Genomic DNA, 20,009 nt, shown 5'->3' with positions numbered 1-20,009 from the left:
GAGGGAGGAAGCAGCAGAAGCTGCCCCCTCAACACACACACACACACACACACACACACACACACACACACACACACACACACACACACACAGCTGAACAAGCGCATGAATCCCCCTCCTCCCTCCTTCCCCTTTTTGGAGGATGCTGGTGTTCAAGATAAGAGCAGGAAGCTTCTCGTTTGTGGAAGGATGTTAAACAAACTGCCCACATCAACTGCCTCCCCAACCCCCAGGTTTTAAATGTCTCTTACGAGGCTTCACTCAGTGTACTGGTGACTGTCCACAAGGCCTCAGGCTAAAGGAAATATAGAGTCGGTCAAGATGACCTTCAGAGCCTGCTGGGGTTTGGTTTTGCTCTGGTTCTGTCCTTAGGGAAACTGATGGTCATGCGATCATTTGTGAACCACAAACCAAGAACCCTCACAACCTAACATGCCACCTGCAGGTTCTGGGGATTCAAACTTGCTGTCTCAAGGAAAACACATTGCTTCACGGCTCTGTTTTGAGTTGTCATTTTTATTTGGTTGTTTATCCAGCTATTGACGGAACAACCTCTGCTTCCACACCAACCGAGCTCTTTCCTTTGTGGTTTCTGTCTGGCTTGACCCAGGCTTCTGCCTCCGGCTGCAGTCCTAGCCCGGCAGCAGCCTCTGTGTAACGCTGGGCTTTATTTCATATTGCGATGACTCGGCAGAGTGTTGGAAGGGGGTTCTGGGCATTCCTGTCAATTACCCTGGGAATGTGGAGACAGTGTTCACCTTTGGCTTTTCTTGTTGCTTGACTGCAAGCAAACACTCTTTCTGACATCATCTCTGGGAATTTTAGGGTGAATGGAAGGGGTGAAGTTTTGTAATGAACTACAGAAAGGTAGTTCACCCATCCACAGTTACCAACACTCAGAGAACCTCTCCCTTTTGCTTGGGTGTTATGGTATATGGGGCCCTTTGGCATGCTGGAAACCCTCTGTGATTTTATGTGAATCAACGTGTTGTCTCTTCATTATTTTAGATACCTTCCCTAGTAAATGATGCAATACACATAGTGTCAGATATTGCCAATAGACCGTGTGTGCTGTTGGTTTATTAACAGATGAATGTGTGATGCTGGGACCATCAGCTTCTCCAAGTATGGAATCAGGGAAAAACAAAAACAACAACAACAACAAAACCCACTCATTCCCTCAACAGCTTTTGGTTAGCCTATGTAACTACTGTTGATTTGTGTGCTGTCTGCATCCTGTGAGCTAAGTGCATGCATTAGCTATAGGGGCTTTCCTATTCTTTAGGATTCTCTACATAGAACATAATGCCATGCCAGAAATAAGCTTTAGGCTTTTCCTATGCCTTGTAATTTTTTCCTTGCCTTATTCCGTTGGCTAAGATTCCCAGTGCAATGTTACATATTAATGGCCAAGGCAGATATCCTTTGTTCTATTAGGAGTATATTGAGTACAGACTTTCCTAAGCAGATTTAAAATTTCTTAGTTACCAGAATTATTTCTCTGCTTCTGTGGCTTTAAAACTACTTCATAAGTTAACTTCTAAATCTGTAATCACATAGTAATTTATAATAACTTGGTATGATTTATACTGCAGAGACATTATTGTATTTGTTTTTAAAGTAACCAGCCTTGCCAGGACTATCATCACAGGCAATCTGGTGGAAAGCAGCATGGAGGAAGCCAGCTATTTTAAAATAGTGACAACTGAGAATTGATCCTACCCGTTAACTGTTTAAGTGTGTAATCACAACCCAGCCACATCTCCATCCACAGGCAGATGGAAATCTCATAAGCCTCATGTAAGGTTGCCTGCTTCACCAACAGAAACACAAAGTTATGTCCATCAGTGGATGGATAAGTTGAATGTGGGAGTGAGATACTTGTTAATAAAAAGGAGTGAAGTACTAGAAAATTCTATGGGAGGGACAGGATTCAGAAACATTATTCTCAATAAAAGGAGATAGTTGCAAAAGGCCATGTATGGCATGAGTCTATTTCTACAAAATGCCCAGAATAGAGAAATCCACAGAAAGCAGATGAATGGTTGGTTGTTAGGAGGCCAGAGAGAGAATGGGGTGAACGCGTGTGCGCACATGCTCATGTGTGTGTGTGTGTGTGTGTGTGCGTGTGTGTGTGTGTTTCTTTTTGGATGTTGAAAATGATCTAATATTAGATTTTTTTAAGTTATTTTATTTCAATATGTATGGGTGTTTTGTTGCATGGATGTCTTTGTACCACTTTTATGCAGTACCTGAAGAGACCAGAAGAAGGCGCCATATCCCTTGGAACTAGAGTTACACATGACTGTGAACCATGGAGGTTCTGGGAATCAAACCTTAGTCCTCTGCAAGAGCAGCAAGCTGTTAACTGAGCCATCTCTCCAGTCTCTAGCACTAGGTTTTAATGAGGGTTATTAAGTTTCTGACTATATTAAAAACCACTAAATTGTACATTTGGCGTGGGCACATCTTATGTATGTAAATTATATCTTAGTGCTTTTTAAGGGAAAGACCCGTGAGCTAATTAGTGGTCAGGCTAGACAGAGATGACCCCAGATGTGGAGTGGAAAGGCTGTCTCTAACTTGAAAGGACATCTCCAGGGAAGATAAGGGGACCACTTTAGGTGGGACCTTTCCATGCCTCACTAGGGGCAGCAACCTGTGCCGGTCCTTGAGGGCTGGACATCACACACTTCAGACCCCGGGCAGCTACATTCCACCCCCACCTGACTGCCCGGGAGCACAGGACGGTTTGGTGTAGGACAGAGGTGTTGGAAGCCTGTGCGTGTAGCAAAAAAGAAATTACCCCCAGGAGACCCTGAAATGTGAAGCAAAAACGGGTTTAGGCAACTAGTGCTGTTGGAAATGGGAGGCCAACTGGGTTTAGGCAACTAGTGCTATTGGAAATGGGAGGCCAAATGAGCAGCCAACATTGTCGCCAGGTAACTAACGCTCTTTTTTCTTCTTTCTCTTTCAGACTATAGCCATCATTTTCCCTTGGTGAGTACATAACTTTCTAAAATTGTTTGTAATATGATTAGTCAGCTAAAAATGCCTGGGATTTAATTGTTATATAAGACTTATCTTGTTGGGAAACGGGCCATATGGTCAGAGGGTGACATGCGAAGTTAGTGCCTTAACCTGCTCAATGGCTCACATCACACTTCTTGTTATTTTTTTTTTTTTCCTCCTGGCTCAGTCATTCAATGTCCTGAAACGTATTGTTGAGAGCAGTTCCCACGTGCTTCCCTTTCTCTGTCCCTTTTCTTTCACAAGGGGCTTGCCTTATCTCGGTGGCACACATTCAACACCCCTTAGGGAGCACAGTGGCACATGATTGCCTGGTGGGAATTCCTTCTTAAATGGATCTGCTGCCAATGGGGGCGGGGGGAGCTGCTAAGAAGGTGCTTTTCTGCATGATGTTTTTAGTAAAAAAATGTGTCTGTGTCATGGGATCTTGTGGTTTACACCTTTGGGGTCCAGGTAACAGCAAAATTCCACATCTCTGATGTGTGTGTGTGTGTGTGTGTGTGTGTGTGTGTGTGTGTGTGTGTGTGTATTTAAACACCATAGCCCAAATCTTGTTTTGCTTTGTCTTGTTTCAAACAGGCCATCACTATGTTGCCAGAGCTAGCCTCAAACTCAAAATCCCTCTGCTTTGGCATCCTTAATGATGAGATTCCAGGCCTATACCACCATTGCTTCCTTCATAGCCTTTTTCAAAAACACTTAAATCAACTTAATGCTGTTCTTCTTTTCAGAAGAAAGGGGAGGAGGAATCTAAGAAGTCTGTTGTCTTGTTTGTTTTTGTTGAGACAAAGTCTCCATCTGTAGGTCTGGATAGCCTAGAACTCACTATGTAGACCAGAATGGCCTCAAATTCAGAGAGGATCCTCTTGTTTCTGTCTCCTGAGTATTGAGATTTGGAGCATGCTCCCCCAATGAGTTTTGAAATGACTGCAAGAAGAGAAGGGAATGCTTAGTGCCCTAATGAGCATCACCAGCATATCAACTAGAAAGCTCCATTTCCTAAATGCACAGCCTCCTTTGAAATATCTTCACTAGTGGGGCATGCTGCCACATGCCTGTAACACCAGGTCTTGGGAGGTAGAAGCAAAAAGTTCTAGAGTTCAAGGTTAGCCTGGTCTACATGAGACCCCGTCTCGAACGACAAAACAGAAACAGCAACAATAAACTTTGACTGTGTTCTAGATTTTAAGGTTGGTAGATTGGTTCATTTGTGTGGTTGGCCTCCTCTGTAGGCAAGGGGTCCTTCATGGTGTGTCTCCATCTGAATGTGAATGGGTGTGGTTGTTCCTGCTTTTATCAAAGGCAGGCTCGTTCCGTGGTTGTTTCTCTGTGTTTTTGTAAGGTGGGCTAATGATAGATATCAAGAATTTATCAAGCTGAGAAAGAAGGAAGCCTTCATTTGTATATACTGAGTCTTACGGTCCTGTTATCTGGTGCATTGCTGTTAGATGTCATTGATTACGAATGGCATCCAACTCCGCTTGGGTAAATGGTGACAGTGGGAACATAGGGGAGGCTCATTGCTGAAATACATTTTTACAGGATGAAGATTTAATTGTGAGTCAGCAATCTCTATTGTCTTGGAACTCAAGCCAGCAGCGTTGACTTGTGCATGTTGGTGTGAACGTACATTAAACATGACCCTGTGGATTTGAGCAGCCTTTTTTTTTTAATGTGCCTGCAATGCTGGAGTGAAATATTCAAGGGTCAGGCCCCATGGATTTATCTTCTCAAACACAGGACACAGATTCTGGTTGGTTATAAGCATGTGACCTTTGTGCTTCTTGGCACTTCACTCTGGGCTGGCTTGTCCAGAGTCAGCCTTCCTTCCTCCCATTCTAGGGTTTCCTAGCCTCTTGGTCCATTGCCCCGATGCCCATCAGTGAGCCAGCAGCTCCCCAAATGAGTGATCCTGTGACAGCTGCTTGCCTGGCTCCTCAGACCCACCCCATAGTTCTGTTTAAAACCCAGCAAGAGGTTTGGAAGCCAGTGTCCTGCCTAGCAATGCTAAAGTGACTGTGTGTCTGTGTTTCCAATGTGAATCAGCACATCCGGGCAACAGCTCCAGTCTTCTTGGCCTTGACCTTTGCCTCTGTGTCTTGAGTTGGGCCACTCAGTGCCTGGCTTTAAAAATATGGGGCTGGGAGATGGCTCTGTGGTAAAGAGCTTTCTGCACATGCTTGAGGACATGAGTTCCAACTCCCAGCACCTCCAGAAAAGAGGTGGGTGCCTGCGACTGGAGTGCTGGGGGTGGGCGGGGACAGGAGAATCCTGAGGGCTGATTGGCCAGCTAGTGTAACAAAATAACATCAAGCTCCAGGTTCAGTGAGAGACCTTGATTCAAAAAGTAAGTATGTAGCTGGAAAGTTTTCTCTCCAGGTCCCGCCAAGCCCCGGCAGGCCAACAGCCCATTTATAAAATAAACACACAGATGCTTATGTTATTTAAACAGTTTGGCCTAATGGCTCAGGCTTCTTGTTATCTAGTTCTTACATCTTAAATTAATCCATTTCTATAAATTTATACCTTGCCACGTGGCTTGTGGCTTACCGGCATCTTCACATGCTGCTTGTCATTGCGGCAGCTGGCAGTGTCTCCCTTCCTCAGCCTTCCACTTGCCGGGTCTTGGCGGGACCTGGAGAGAAAACTCTCCAGCTACAGTAAGTGATTAAGGAAGACATCTCAGTGTCAGCCTTCGGTCTCCACACTTGCCAGCAAAGGCTAGTGCACTGACATTCATGAACACACACACACACACACACACACACACACACACACACACACACATACACACACACACACACTAAATAAATTTGCTTTTGGCTTCAAGAATCTTTCTGACTTGGAGAATAAGTATGTGAGGAGGGGACAAGGTAATCTATTCTGTCTTCATTAGGAATTTGCCTCCTGGGCTGTAGACAAGATTCTCTGGCCCATTTTGTTTTCCTTGGCAAACATTTGCGACTAGGCACAAAGCTTCGGTGAATAGTCAAAGAATTATTTCTGACTTCTGGCATCCGAAACTGGCTTTTGAGTGTCTTGGAACTTTGGACAGTCTGATTAGGCAGTACATGTCAGCTCCCTGGGGTCGGGGACTGTCACAGCCCTCATTCATGCTTTGTGGGATGGCCGCAGAGAAGTCAGGCTGTCAGCCCTATCAGAATGAACACACCAGCTGAAATAGACCTCACTTCTTCTCCTCAGCTTTCCCAGGAGGATGGAGATATTTAAGCAAGATGTGCCCCCAGCAAAGTTCACAAACATCGATTACTGTGACCACTGCTGTGCCCATGTTAACATCATTACAAAATCGAGGGGGCTGTTTCCAACTAAAGAAGTATAGAATTGGGCCTCAGTATGTGTAGACACCATGCTGTTTGCCAAAAGGCCTTCACTTTACTGGCATCATCCTTGACTTGCCATTAAAAAAAAAAACTTATATTAATATTGGCTTTCAAAAGAGTCAAAGTTTTTCTTTTTTGTATTGGATTAGGAGGAGCCTTTTCAGCAAGGGCTACCCCTTTTCATTTTATAGTTAACAATAAACTTAACAAAGTGCCTGCTATGCAAGTGTGAAGGGTTGAGTTCAGTCTCAACAAGCATATAAAAAGCTGGGAGAGGAGGTCTACACTTGTAATCCCAACACCGGCAAGGCAGAGACAAGCCAATACCTGGGACTCACTGGCCGGCTGCCCCAGACAGAACAGTGAGCTCCAGGTTCAGTGAGAGATCCTGTCTCAAATAAGGTGGAGCACAACAGAGGAAGACACTCGATGTAGACCTCTGGCCTCTACATAGGCTCACACCCATGCACATGCACACACATGGACTCACACACAAAAGACAAAACAATAGACCTGTGGAAGCAATTCTGCCATGCTTATCCATGACCAAAGGTCTTTCATCTGGGTCATATCTGTATCTGAGCGGGTTCCTGTGGCCTAGAATCTAATGAAATGGAGTGTGAGTGTTAAGAATTTGTGGAAGACAAATGATTAAGGTTTAAGTACATTCTCCAGACCCAAGGAGCGTCTCTATTTTAAAACCTAACAGTGGCCATGGCCAAGTAAAAGCAAATGATTCTGTAAAGTGAGGGTTTCACATTGACTCATGGAAATATCAAAGGGATGAAACTGGACAAAAGTGATAGTATCAAACAGTAGCTGGGCATTCATCAGCTCACCCTTAACGACTTACACCTCCTCCCCTCGCACTTACAAAGCATGTTGAGTTTTCTCCTCTGAGTCATTGCTCTTTGGTGTTGGTGTGAATGGCCATGATAGACGATAATCTGAGATTTTTCAAAGAATAGTTCCTGGCCCTGGTCTTTGAGGTGGGATGCCCTTAGGTGGAAGTCCAGAGTGACTTAAGTGGGCAGAGCAGGAGCTGCATGCCCTGAGCTGGCCTTTGGAATAACAGGAAGGAGCAAGAGTAAGTGTGCCGGGCACAGGAAGAGGTACAGCTCTGTAAGGCGTGTGGCGCGGGTCTGATGTGAGCCCTTTGCATGCACTTGGGTTTTCTGTCAGTTCCCGGCTCCCCGAGCTTCCTTTCAGATTAGTAGAGCTTCTGGAAGCAACGAGAGGTTCCTTCCACAGCTGACCCCTGGAAGCTGGTGAAGGTCTAGCGTGCACTCTGGGAACTGAGGGTGACTCACGGCCTTCCAGTCCCATTCCCTAGAGAGCTTCCACCTTTTTTCTAGAAGTGCTTCCCAGAGGCATCTGGTAGGAAGTCTATTGTCACACACAGAGGCAGGCAATCCCCATCAGTCACCCTTTCCACTTGGAGGGAAAAAGGAACCTGGGTTTTCCATATAAACTCCTGTCTCATCACCGCGCCTGCGGCAGACCCTGACATTCATCTCGAAACCCATTTCAGCTAACAGAGAAACATGGATTCCCCAAGGCCAGGATGGCTGCCATGCATCATCCCAGTTGGACAAGAGGTAAAGAGGGAACCCGAGGGGAGCCTTTCTTGTCATTTTGGATTTCTGGCGTGCTTGCGTATCATATAATTTCCAAAGTACCCAAACTTTAGGCTAAAGAATACTACTAAGGCTTTCGAGAAACAAAAATTGGCAAGCACCTCTGTTAACTTTGTCCAGCCCTGTGCAGGAAATCTGAGTTTGTCCCAGAGCCAGTTTGGCCCTGCAATAGCCCCAGCTGTGGCCATCCATGCACAGGGCCCAGCAGGGAGCCACTGTCTGTTTGGGCCTAGAGAGGTTTGGAGGGCCATCAGATCACCAGGAATCAAAGGTGAAGTTATTCTTTCTAGTGACCTGAACTGTTTCCACCTATTATCGACTAGGCATTTTTATCATCAAGAATGCCCTCTTGATCGTCCTTTGGGGTTTGGGAAATGGCACTTTAATTAAAAGTGGCACACTGAGAAAGGAGGAAGAGGTTCCTGAAGCAAGGCATGGGCCAGGTCTTTAAGTCTTGTGTCTTTGGTGCCAGAAGCCAAGCCCCCGCCCCATGTCCTGTGAGGTTTTCCTGACTGTGGTGCTCAAACGGTAGGAGCAGATGGTGTGAGCAACAGCAGAGCAGCGCCAGCTGCCTGGGGAGAGAAGTGGCATCATTCACAATGCAGGGGGATGGGGTGGGGGGGATAGACAAGAAATGTGAGTCCCATTGTGGGTCTGAGTCACGGGGAGATTTCCCAGACCCACTGGACCTCTGAATTAAGAACAAGGTCGGGTGCGAAGTGCCAAGGACAGATACATGGCTGGGAGCTTCCTCTCAACGGCGTCTCTATCAACAGAGTGTCCCACGGCAGTTGGGACATCAAGCATCAGATCAGACGGCGGCATCTTTTCAAAACCTGCCAATCTGAACGGACTTTTCAGAACCCGATATGATGTGAAGTTTAATATAAGGTATTTAAAATGTGAGAGGAAGGATCCCTGTGGGATTGCAGAACAAAGAGACTTCACATCATGGGTTCTCGGCACAGTTTAACAGAAGTAAGCAAATACAAGAGGAGAGACTGGGTCTGTGCTGTTTCGTGGTGAGGGCTAGGGATCTCAGTGATCTCTTAAGAGCACGTTGATGACACTGGAATGTTAAACTGATTCCAGACAACTCCACAGACTTATCTGCAATGAGAAATAGTGCGGATAAGTGAGGCCTGGAAACTCATGACTGTGATCCCAAAATTTGGGAGGCTGAGACAGGAGGATTGCTGTGAGTTCAAGGCCAATCTAGGCTACATAGTGAGATGTGTGCTTGTTAAAGCTGCCGTATCATGCAGCTGCTAAAAAAACAACATTCTGATGTCAATGGAAAAGATTATTTGGAGAGCAGGGCTTGGTCTGTTTCCTGTTTTGCTAAATGATTTAAATGCCTTATGCTTAAAGTACAAATTTCACTATTATACGGTACATCCAATATAGGACACTTAACAGTTTATAGAGCATGCGCAAATTTATTATCTCCTGTGGGCCTCATACACGCTTGAAAAACCATCTGGGTATGCCTTGCCACCTCCACCTTGAAGATTAAAAATCCAACCAGAGGCTAGAGAGACAATTGAATGAGTAAGAACCCTTGCTGCACAAGCCTGAAGACCTGAGTTCCAATCCCCATTTATAATGTAAAAAATCAGGTGGGGTCACATATCTGTAACCCCAGTGCGACGACGGAGGGCAGAGACAAGAGGATCCCTGGGGCTTGCTGGCTGCTAGTTGAGCTCCACATTCAACAAGAAACTGTCTCAGGGCATAAGGCAGAGAGTGATACAGCAGGACCACTGAGGGTCTCTTCAACTTCTGCTCATCCATTAGTGCACACATATAGCTAGAGAGAGAGAGAGAGAGAGAGAGAGAGAGAGAGAGAGAGAGAGAGAGAGAGAGAGAGAGAGAGAGAGAGAGAGAGAGAGAGAGAGAGAGAGAGAGAGGAGAGAGAGAGAGAGAAAGAGAGAGAGAGAGAGAGAGAATGCAGAGAAAATGGAAAACGGACCCAGGCAGGCTGGAGAAGCAAGTCAACAGGACAGGCAGTAAGATCTGTGGTGGCTAGCAATCCGGTAATAGTTTGTGGATGAGGTGTGTGTGTGTGTGTGTGTGTGTGTGTGTGTGTGTGTGTGTGTGTGTGTGTGTTAGCATGTGAGTGCAGATACCAAAGGGCCCAGAGGCATCCCCTGTAGCTGGAACTGTAGGCAGCTGGGAGACACCTGACATGGGTGCTGGGATCTGTCCAGACACTTTACAAGGGCAGCACATGCTCTTAACCACTGAGCAGTCTCCCCAGCCCCTATATGTGCTACCTTGAACATGAACTGTGTGCCATTTTCTACAGCAGACCAATAGGTTGATCTTGGCAGAGTTGTTCGAAATCCATTAAAGAAAAGCAACAAACACTTTCCAGTGTCCCTCTAACTGGCCAAGTCCCTTTCTGACTTAAACACCAGTCAGCTCTCACAGCCACCACCCACGGTAAGGTCATCCATACATGCTGAAAGGAAGGATTCCATTTGAAAAATATAATTTTGCAGTTGGGCGAGCACACCGAGCACACCGACAAATCAGAACGTTCAATGGGCTGTGCACATGGCTGGTGGGTAGATCACTGTATTTTGGAACAACCTCATGGCCGTCAAGTTGATCTTGGCCAGGGTTCCCAAAGATTTCCGCCTGTTATCTGCTAACCAAATTCAGTTTTCTAATCTCTTTTCACACCCTCGCCAGGTTTCCTTCCAGCACAGCCTGCCTACTCCCTCACCGAATGTTTATCAGTACCTCCTGCAGACTCGTAGTTGTATATGGTTTTTAAAAGAACAAGTGCTGTGGGGGCTGGGGAGATGACTTAGTCGGTCAGGGGCCTGCCATGCAGGCATGAAGACCTGCCTTGGTATCCTTGACGCTCACATAAAAAGCTGGGCACTGTGGCACACACCTATAATCCAAGCACTGGGGAGGCAGAGACAAGAGAATTCCTGGGCCTCACTGGCTAGCCAGTCTGGACAAATCAGTGAGCCCCAGGCTCAGGGAGAGACTCAGTATCAAAAATATGAGGTGGAGGGTGATTGAGAGAGACACTGACACCATCAGCTTCTGGCTTTCCACCCGTACCCTCACACACATGCACGCATACAAATGCTCACGTACACACACACCACACACACACTAAAAAAAAAAAAAGTGTTAGGTGCTAGATCTGATTTAGTTTGCAAGGCTAGTGTCTGAGGCCTTGCTCCAGCAAGAACGAGTGCGTATTTTGTGCAGGAGCTTAGAGGAGACTTGGATAAAGACAGATGGTAAGCCAGTGGAGACCAGTAACCTGGTAATTTGATAGCCTTGTTCGAAAAGGCCAGATGACTTGGACTTGTTCCTTCACACACACACACACACACACACACACACACACACACACACACACACGCCCGGAGTTACAACTTCCTTGTCTAAACTGTGAAGGACTGTGTAAAGATTTTTTACCAAGGTCTCTTTAAGACAAAATTCTGTGATAGCTGGATTTGAGCTGATGGCAGAGGTCCTCCACAAACCGTGACTGACTGTTGTCTATCAACCATGACTGTGGATCCTGCTGTCAGTCCCCTTCCCTAACGGGATGGGTTTGTAAATTATTATCTTCACAATGATAATCTCTGTTTTGACAACAGCCGTTCTGCAGCCCTGCTCGGCTCACTTCTATTTGCTTTCTGTCTACTAAAATACAAAACAAAACAAAAAACCAATTATGTGAAATTTTATTTAAAAAGCAGTCAGTTTTCTTCTCTTTCTGCCGCTCACGGGTAGGAAGAGAAGACAGATGCTGGGGTCCTGTGGGCTTTGACTTTATAAAGTGGACCCCGGCTGTAGCTCGGTGGCCAAGCATTTGTCTAGTGTGCAGGGGACTGGGTTTCAGGCCCAGAAATGCAGAAGAAGAGGGGGGCTCCCCACTGTCCTGAGATCCACTCTACAGATCGTTCTTGGAGACACAAGGTGGTTCATTTCACTTGTGTGTGTGATTTACTGCAAAGGCCGGTTAAGATGCCTAGAAACCATGGACACCCCAGTATTGACTCCTCCCACCCCCGCAACACAACATACACACTTGGGGAGTTTGGCAGAGGTCAGACTGGAAAATGCATATCGTTGAGATGCTAGAGGTTCCCCCCACACACCATCAGTCCCAGGAATTTCTAGTTCACAAACCTGTTTTGGCTTCCTCCCAATATGAAGCCAGCGCTGACATTCTCTTATGCTGTTTCCTGTTGTGGGCGGATTGATTTAATTTTTAATGAGTGATTCACTGTCCATGGCCGTGTGTTTTCCTCCTGTTGAGCTGAGTATTAAGTCATGTTTCCTTTAAAACATTATTTTTTATATCAACTGAGCAATGTGGTGCTCAGCTGTGGCGACAAAGGGACACAGTCATGTCCCTGAAGGGATGGCATTTAACCTGCCCCAGGAAATGACAGTTCTGTGACTTCGATGCTCCCCAGAGAGGAGACTACCTCTTAAACATCCAAACTGTTTCTTTTATCACAGCGTTTTCAAAAGCTGTGTAACTTGAAGAGCAGTCTTCAGGGATTTTAACTGTTCATCTAGACCCTTGGAAAACCTCATGGTGGCTGTCCCGAATAGGAAGCCTGGCCGGAGCATCAATTTCCCCGTGTTTGGAGGCCTTCCTCCCTGTCTGTTAGTCACTCTCCGAGGCTTCTTTCTGCTCAGCAGAATCAGCACCAGCAGTACACAGATTCCCCGAGAGCTGCTCCTTTTCTCTTTGGTCCCCTCTCTGGCCAAACTCTCCCCTGATGCCACTTCTACAGGAGGAACCCAAGTGTGGAGCAACCTGGCTCCATGAGAGGACTCTCCTTCCTGGCCTGAGCAGGGAGCAGGGAGCCTGCTGGATGAGTAGTCACAGCTTGTCCCTACACCCAACTCAGTGAGACCCCAACATCACATTTTAGCATGATACCGATGGACTTGAGAATCCATGAGGATGAGGTTGATACACACCGCCACCGAAGGGCTCCAAGAGGCAGCGAGAACGTGAGGAGGACAAGTGACCTGCTGGATGGGATAGGTCCTGAAGAAACTGCAGCAGCTGCAGGAATGAGGGCCAGGGAGATGAGTCAACAGATAAAGGCGCTTGCCTCAAAGTCTGATGAAGGGAGTTCGATCCCACATGATTGAAGGAGGGAACCAACTCCTTCAACTTATTTGCCCTCTGACCTACACACACACACACCACATACACACCAAGCACATATACATGCACATGAACATATGCACACACTAAATATTTGTAAGAAGACCAAAGTAAATGTTATTAATGAAACAATCGAAAAGTTGCTATAGCTGTATTTGAGGAGAAATAATCGACAATGGAACAGCCGAGGGGGTCCTGCTTTGAAAATGATTTACTTTTTGTTTATTTGGTGCCAAGGGTTGAAAACAGCCTAACATACCCTGCCCAAGAGTTCTACTGCTAAGCTCTTCTCTCCACTCACTCCTGCCCTCCTTCCAAATACACTAATCTGTTCTTATCCCAACATCTTGAGCCTGGACTCAGGTGATGCCAGTGCTGAGCAGAGGAGACACCCTGTGACAGGTGGCTGTGCCCCAACTCTCCTAGGCCCACTGGAGCTCAGGAGACACATGTACACTCTAAGAGGCAAGTAGCAAGATGGAGCAACAGTCTTCCTCCCCTTACTGATCTCCCTGCACCCAAAACCCAAGTACCACATCAGAAATCCAGATGCCTCAATGGAGAGTCAAACTCTGAGTTGGGCTGGGTGGTGGTGGCTGCAGTGCACACCTTTAATCTCACCACTTGGGAGGCAGAGGCAGGCCGATCTCTGTGAGTTCGAGGCCAGCCTGGTCTACAGAGCGAGTTCCAGGACAGGCTCCAAAGCTACACAGAAGAACTCTGTCTCAAAAAACAAAACAAAACAAAACAAAAAAGCCACCTCTGAGTTGGAAGATCAAGGTCATTCTCAGAAACCTAGGATCCATGGGACGACAACTGAATCTGGATCTGTAGAAGATGGTCAGGACACCAAGCAGAACTGTCAGAGGGTCCTCATCCACAACCCAAACCCCGGGATCCCAAAGTCATGCCTCCATTCCAGGTATCTTTAATAGTGATGTGGACAGGAGCCTCTGTTTTCTCCCTAGTGTACTGACCTCCTAGACTTCTTTGAGATTAGAAATGAGGTTTGTTGAGCTCCAGCACACTTCCTGAATGTGCCCACCGTGCATACAGCTACGTCCTGGAGATGCGTTTTTTATCTTAGTTGAATGGACAACCTGCCACTTCCAACCCAGATTTGGTGAAAGACAGAGTCTTATCAAGGGTCGTAGATACTGGCGCTGGTTATCTGAAGTTCTCAGGCCAACAGGCCAATGTCTGCTTTAAGGTCTTTGCTGAAAGAGAATGAAATACAGGGAGGGAGAAGAAAAACCCAGGAGACTGGCTCACTGACACAAACTCATCAGTCTAGCCGAAGGAAATGCTTATTTTCCTATTTCCTGTTTCCTACTTAATCGACATTTTCTCTAATATGTGACTCATATCTTGAAATCATGCTTGGTCGGATCATTGCTCAGAGCACAGGACCGTCTATTTTATCCCGTCTGACTGTGACATGAGGGTGAGGGCCATCACTGGTGAATGAACTCATTGTCTTTGAGTCCCCAGGACTCGCCCAGCGCCTAGCAGATCTGAGGAAGCTTGAAAACTAATCTGTGCCGGTGTGAACAAATGGGCAGATTGGCATGAGGAGAGGGCATTCTGTACCTAGCCGAGGGCAACCCTCGCCGTGAACAAGCCAGACGCATCAAATGCCAGGTCGCTCCATCAAAGAGCACTGAAAAAAAGCTCTTTTCTCTTCTTCTGTTTTCCCCGCGGGCCCGTTCTAATCGGTTTGGCTTGGCTTGTTTTACTTCTCTTTAATATCACATGCCCTCAGGCATTGGGGGGTACTCTCAGTCCTTGCACTTGGCAGGAGGAGGGAGGCCACACAACCTCCACTTCCCTGTGCCTGAACCCAGTCTTCTCCAGGGCAACCTGGGGAGGTGCAGACAGTAGAATATGCACCCCAAGGAGTGTGGCAGAATATGGATCAAGACACCAAGCTCCTGGAATGTGCACCATTGCCCATTTTACCTGCAAAACACAAACTGGAAAGAGAGCGGGTTTAAAATGGATTTCAAAGAGAGAGTTCAGAGCCTCTGGACAGGGCCTTCCTGAACAGGGCCTGAGGGACTTCTCTGGTCACATACCTCTGGAGCCATCACCAGGAGTACAGAGTGGGGATCAGCTTGCTTTGTGTTCACCCACAGGGGTGGTGGAAACAAGAGCATATATATACGTCCTTTGCAATTAGACTCTGGTAACCCCTGTCTCCCTCTCTGTTTCTGGAAAGGTCTTCCTTGTCCAGTCACATCCAATGCTCAGTGCCCAGTGCATATGTCCTGCCTCACTGTCCCACAGCCTTATGTTGTCATGGAAACATAACCCACTGTTTAGATCTATGTCCAGCCTTTCCTCATGATATCATGGGTCTTCAGGACAGGAGTCTCTCTCTCTCTCTCTCTCTCTCTCTCTCTCTCTCTCTCTCACACACACACACACACACACACACACACACACACACACACACACACACACAAACATGCTGGTGTGCTAAAGAAATCAAGAAATCAACTAACACTTCACATGTCTCAGGCAATCTTCAGTGGTCCTCCTTGTCAGCACCACTGGCTCCTGAGACCTCTTTGGAGGATGTGGCCAAGTTTATTGTGGTGTTTGTAACCGTGCAGCCAGGAGTCAGGAGAGCATGTTGATACTTCCAGGTCCCTCTTTGCTTTATCCCAGGGAAGAGCCCCACTCTGGTTCTGTGCCAGCACCATGCCAGCCAGGACTAGACATTCTGGTTCAACTTGGTTCTTTGATACTACTTGTCTTCCCAACTCCCACTTCCACAGTTTCAAAGAGCTGATAGATGTGTTCATTGATCCAACCATTGAGCTTCTATGTCTCAATGTGTTTAGTCACTTACGTCTTAAAATGAGACACTGGAATCATGAGGGGGCATTCATCTAACAAAGAGAATGAACCTCCTCTCAGCACGGGTGCTGTGATGCCTCTTTCCATGCAGGCAGGGTGTGTTAGCTGCCAGGAGAGGCCTCCAGCACAAGATGGCTCTAGCATTCAACATCCAACAGGCTCTCACATCTGTCTCAGAGATGAGAACCCAAAGCACATCTCCCACCTTCTGGATTCAAGAATGAGGTGAAAGGTATGGCTGTGATGGCACAGACCCCCCCCCCCCCCAGTTCATGATAGGGGAGGCCATTCAAGATCTCATGAGCCCTGATGCCTAGTTTCCTTAAAGATCAGGATGTGCTTGGTGTCCTGCTAAACTTGTCCCTAAGCCAGAGCAAGCTAGGAGGAGGCTTGGGCTATTGGCACTGGAGCAGCCCATGCAGAGATGGCCAACACCAAGCAGAATAGAGGAGTCCTAGACCACTGGGCAACTTTGAGGGCAGTAACTGGTGGTTACCCCACTTTTCTGTTAGAGGGAGGAATGGGGGGTGGTTGGGAAGGCTCGGTTTTCAAACATAGTATCCATGTTATGTGGCTCAAAACCACCTGGAACTCTAGCTCTAGGGGAGCCAGTGCCCCCTCTGGCCACTAAGGTTAACTGCATTCATGTAAACACACACACACACACACACACACACACACACACACACACACACACACACACAATTAAAAGTAAAATAAAATCTTAAATAAATAATAAATGTTCGAAAAGGGGTTTCAGTCAAGCCTGTACACTCTCAAGGCCCATAGACCCCAAATAGTGCCATAGAGTTGCCCATGATAGCTTGGCTGATTGTCTAAATACTGAACCCGAGTTGCAGAATTGGATGGTACCCATGGCTTCCTGTGATTTAATTAGCAGCATCTGCAGCAGGTTGTTTTAAACACCTACACGGAAACCTAGTTTCCAATGATACTACAATATTCAATTATTGTTTTTGAAGGGATCGCAGGATAGCTGTAGTGAGCACCACCTACATTTGCTGAGTGCCAAAGGAAAATAGTCCAGTTAGGAACCTAATCATCCCTCCTTGCCTCATTTAGCATTCTGTCCATGTTTGTCCATAGCACACATTAAAAAGTTATCTTAGCTCACCTTGAACCAAATGGATTTGACCTCTGTTTATAAAATGTGCCTTGGTGTTAAAGAGGGAGCTTTCTTTCAGAGTCCAGCAAGCCATCTGCCTCCGGCTCGTTCCTGGGTTAGATGGCAGCCTTGGGGTGAGCGTCATTTCTCTTGGAAAACTCATGTTGTGGATATCTTGTTGCCAGGAATCAGTGCGATTGACTTTTCACTTCAGAGTGATGTCAATTATTCCCAGTGTTATTCCCAGTGTGGACATGGAGTGGTGAATGATGTCTAATTATTTGGAAAGGAGTAGGCTTCTTGAAGGATGTGCACTGTTGGGAGCTTCTGTTGCCTGGCAACATGTAACTTTACCGGTGTGTCACCGAAGACATTTTAAAGGGCTAGAGACACACGTTGAGACAATTGTATGTTAAGAGGAGGACCCGGAAGCTGTCCTATTAGAACCATTGCTTCTACAGTAGAAAGTAAATACTGAAGAGCAGCTGTGGGTGGGGCTGAGTGCAGAGCTCATACCCACCGAACACAGGTGTGAAAGAGGCTGACCCCATTTTTCCTTGTATCTTTCCGATTGTTGGGTTAAAGTTTATTCAAAATCCACCCTGCCCCCACCGTGTGTGTGTGTGTGTGTGTGTGTGTGTGTGTGTGTGTGTGTGTGAATACACGAGTGTGCAGATGTGCATGAACTTTATGGAAGCCAGATGTGGACTTGGGGGTCTTCCTCTATTGCTCTCTACCTTATTTATTTATTTGTTTGTTTGTTTTTGAGGCAGCGTCTTTCACTGAATCTGGAGCTCACCGTTTAAGCTAGCCTGGATGGCCAGGGAGTCCCAGGATCTGTGTGTCTCCACCCTCCCAGCACTGGAGTTACAGAGCAGCATATCTAGTCTCTCTACATGGGTGTTGGGATTCAGACTCAGGCTCCTCTGCTTGTACAGCAAGTAATTTACCCACCGAGCCATCTCTCCAACCTCGCCAGATCCCTCTTTCCCAACAATACTGCATCCGTCTAAGGTCCGCTTCTTGGTATATATGCCTATAGCTTCCTTTTGCTCTGTCTGAACCATTGCAGTAGGGGATGGTCTCAATAAACTCCTGACTAGCCAGTCCACCACCTAACTGTCCACGTCTGTTCTCGGTCTCCTTCCCTGTCAGCAGCTGTGTCCACATTTCGAATGAGAAGGAAGGAGGCAGGCTGTGTGCTCAGATGCAGGGCTGGTGTGTCCAGGCTGCCGTGAATTACTGTAAATGTCGCAACCCTCGTTTCTTTTTGAAGTGGGTGTTGTAAGAAGTGTGCCCATTTATCATGGCAGCCTGCGTCTGAGGTCCCCACAGCATTCTTTCCTATGTGGAGAATGTTTTCTTTGTGTCACTAAAACAACAAAACTTCTCAGCCTGCATGGGGAGGGGACTCTGGAAGGGGATGTGAGGGACACAAAGCAAAAATGAGAGAGAGAGAGAGAGAGAGAGAGAGAGAGAGAGAGAGAGAGAAGATTCCACAACTAAATGATTCAAACTTGTATTAATTTAATTTATTTGAGTCAAACTTAGATTTAATGTTTTCCTTGGACTTCAGCTCCATAATTATCTGCTTATTCCAAATAGTAGGCCCTAATATCCAAGCCCCAGGGTATTGCTCTCTTTATAATAACACCCCCTGTCAGAGTGGAAGCTGGCTACTGCCCTGAGTATCCTGATTGGCAGGAAGAGTAAAGGGAAGCTCTCAGTGGCCACACTCAAGGCAGCTTCCCCTGCCTTCTAAGGGTGCTGCTGGGCTGGTGTTGGCATTCTTCTCAAAATTCTTCTGAGTCCTTGGGTTAGACCCTCAGAGGATCAGCATCCTTGAGTTCAAGTCCAATTTGGCCTTTGAGTGGTTCATCTCTCAGAAAGACGGGACACTGAACGCTGAGAAGTGAGATAACCTTCATATTTCTTAAGGTAGAGTTCTCAGACATTGGCTAAGTACATTGTGTGTGTGTGTGGGGGGTGTGTGTTGGTGTGCAATGGGGACAGCAAGCTTATTCATTGAAGAGTGTGTGATACTTAGTTTTAACTAATAACTTGTCACATCTTAAAATCATTAGAGAAGAGAGCCTCGATTGAGGGATGGCCTAGATTAAATTGGCCTGTGGTCATGTCTGTGTGGACTGTCTTGATTCTTAATTGTCATAGGAAGACCCAGCCCATTGTGTGTGACACCATTCCCTAGGCTGGGTCCTGAACTGTATAAGAGGAGAAAAAGCTATTTGAGCAAAAGCAACAGGCAGGCAACATGGGCATGTTTGTTCTTCTCTGCTCTCGGCTCTGTGGATGTGATGTGACTAGCTGCTTGAGTTTCCGCCTTAACTTGCCCTCAGTGATGGGATTGTAGCCTAGAAGTGTAAGCCTAATAAGCCTTTTCCTCCTCAAAGATGTTCTTGGTCAGGGCGTTCGATCACATCAACGAGAATAGAAGCAGAGCTGAGTGAATATGGCATATCTCCCAACAAGAAAACATGTGGCTCCTCCTTCCGACTTTATCACCTCTGCGGTTTAAAAAACTACTTCTCACATTGTCTATGGTGGTATGAATGTTCTGCCTAACTGCTTACTGCAGGGACTCAGTTGATGCCTTAGAAGACGTTGGCTCCTTTTGTAAGTCCCACTGCATCCATCACGTTTATGCTAGCGTGCACACACGTGGCCCTCTGAGCTGCCCGTCAGCGCTGTGGGATGGAGCTAAGAGTCCCCTTAATGATGTTGTACATGACGAGGTGTTTGTTTTCAGAAACTCCTGTACCATGTGAAGCGAATGGCTTGATTTAAGTGTGCGGTGTGACTTCGATTGCAAACTGAACGCACAG

General features: G+C 46.6%; 1 protein-coding gene across 1 annotated transcript in view; it reads left to right on the top strand.

Annotated features, from left to right (window-relative positions):
- Positions 1 to 20,009, top strand: part of Ptpre (protein tyrosine phosphatase receptor type E) — a 151,497-nt gene that overhangs the window by 62,751 nt on the left and 68,737 nt on the right. Inside the window, exon 2 of the mRNA XM_052762233.1 lies at positions 2,978 to 3,000. The gene's annotated coding sequence lies outside the window, so the exon portion shown is untranslated. The remainder of the gene's footprint in view (positions 1 to 2,977; positions 3,001 to 20,009) is intronic.

This window comes from Peromyscus californicus, unplaced genomic scaffold (assembly GCF_007827085.1).
Source record: "Peromyscus californicus insignis strain IS unplaced genomic scaffold, ASM782708v3 Scaffold_4__1_contigs__length_199733344, whole genome shotgun sequence".
NCBI classification, from domain to species: Eukaryota; Metazoa; Chordata; class Mammalia; order Rodentia; family Cricetidae; genus Peromyscus; species Peromyscus californicus.
The sequence above is the reverse complement of the archived record's forward strand: the minus strand, read 5'-3'. Positions and strand labels throughout refer to the sequence as shown.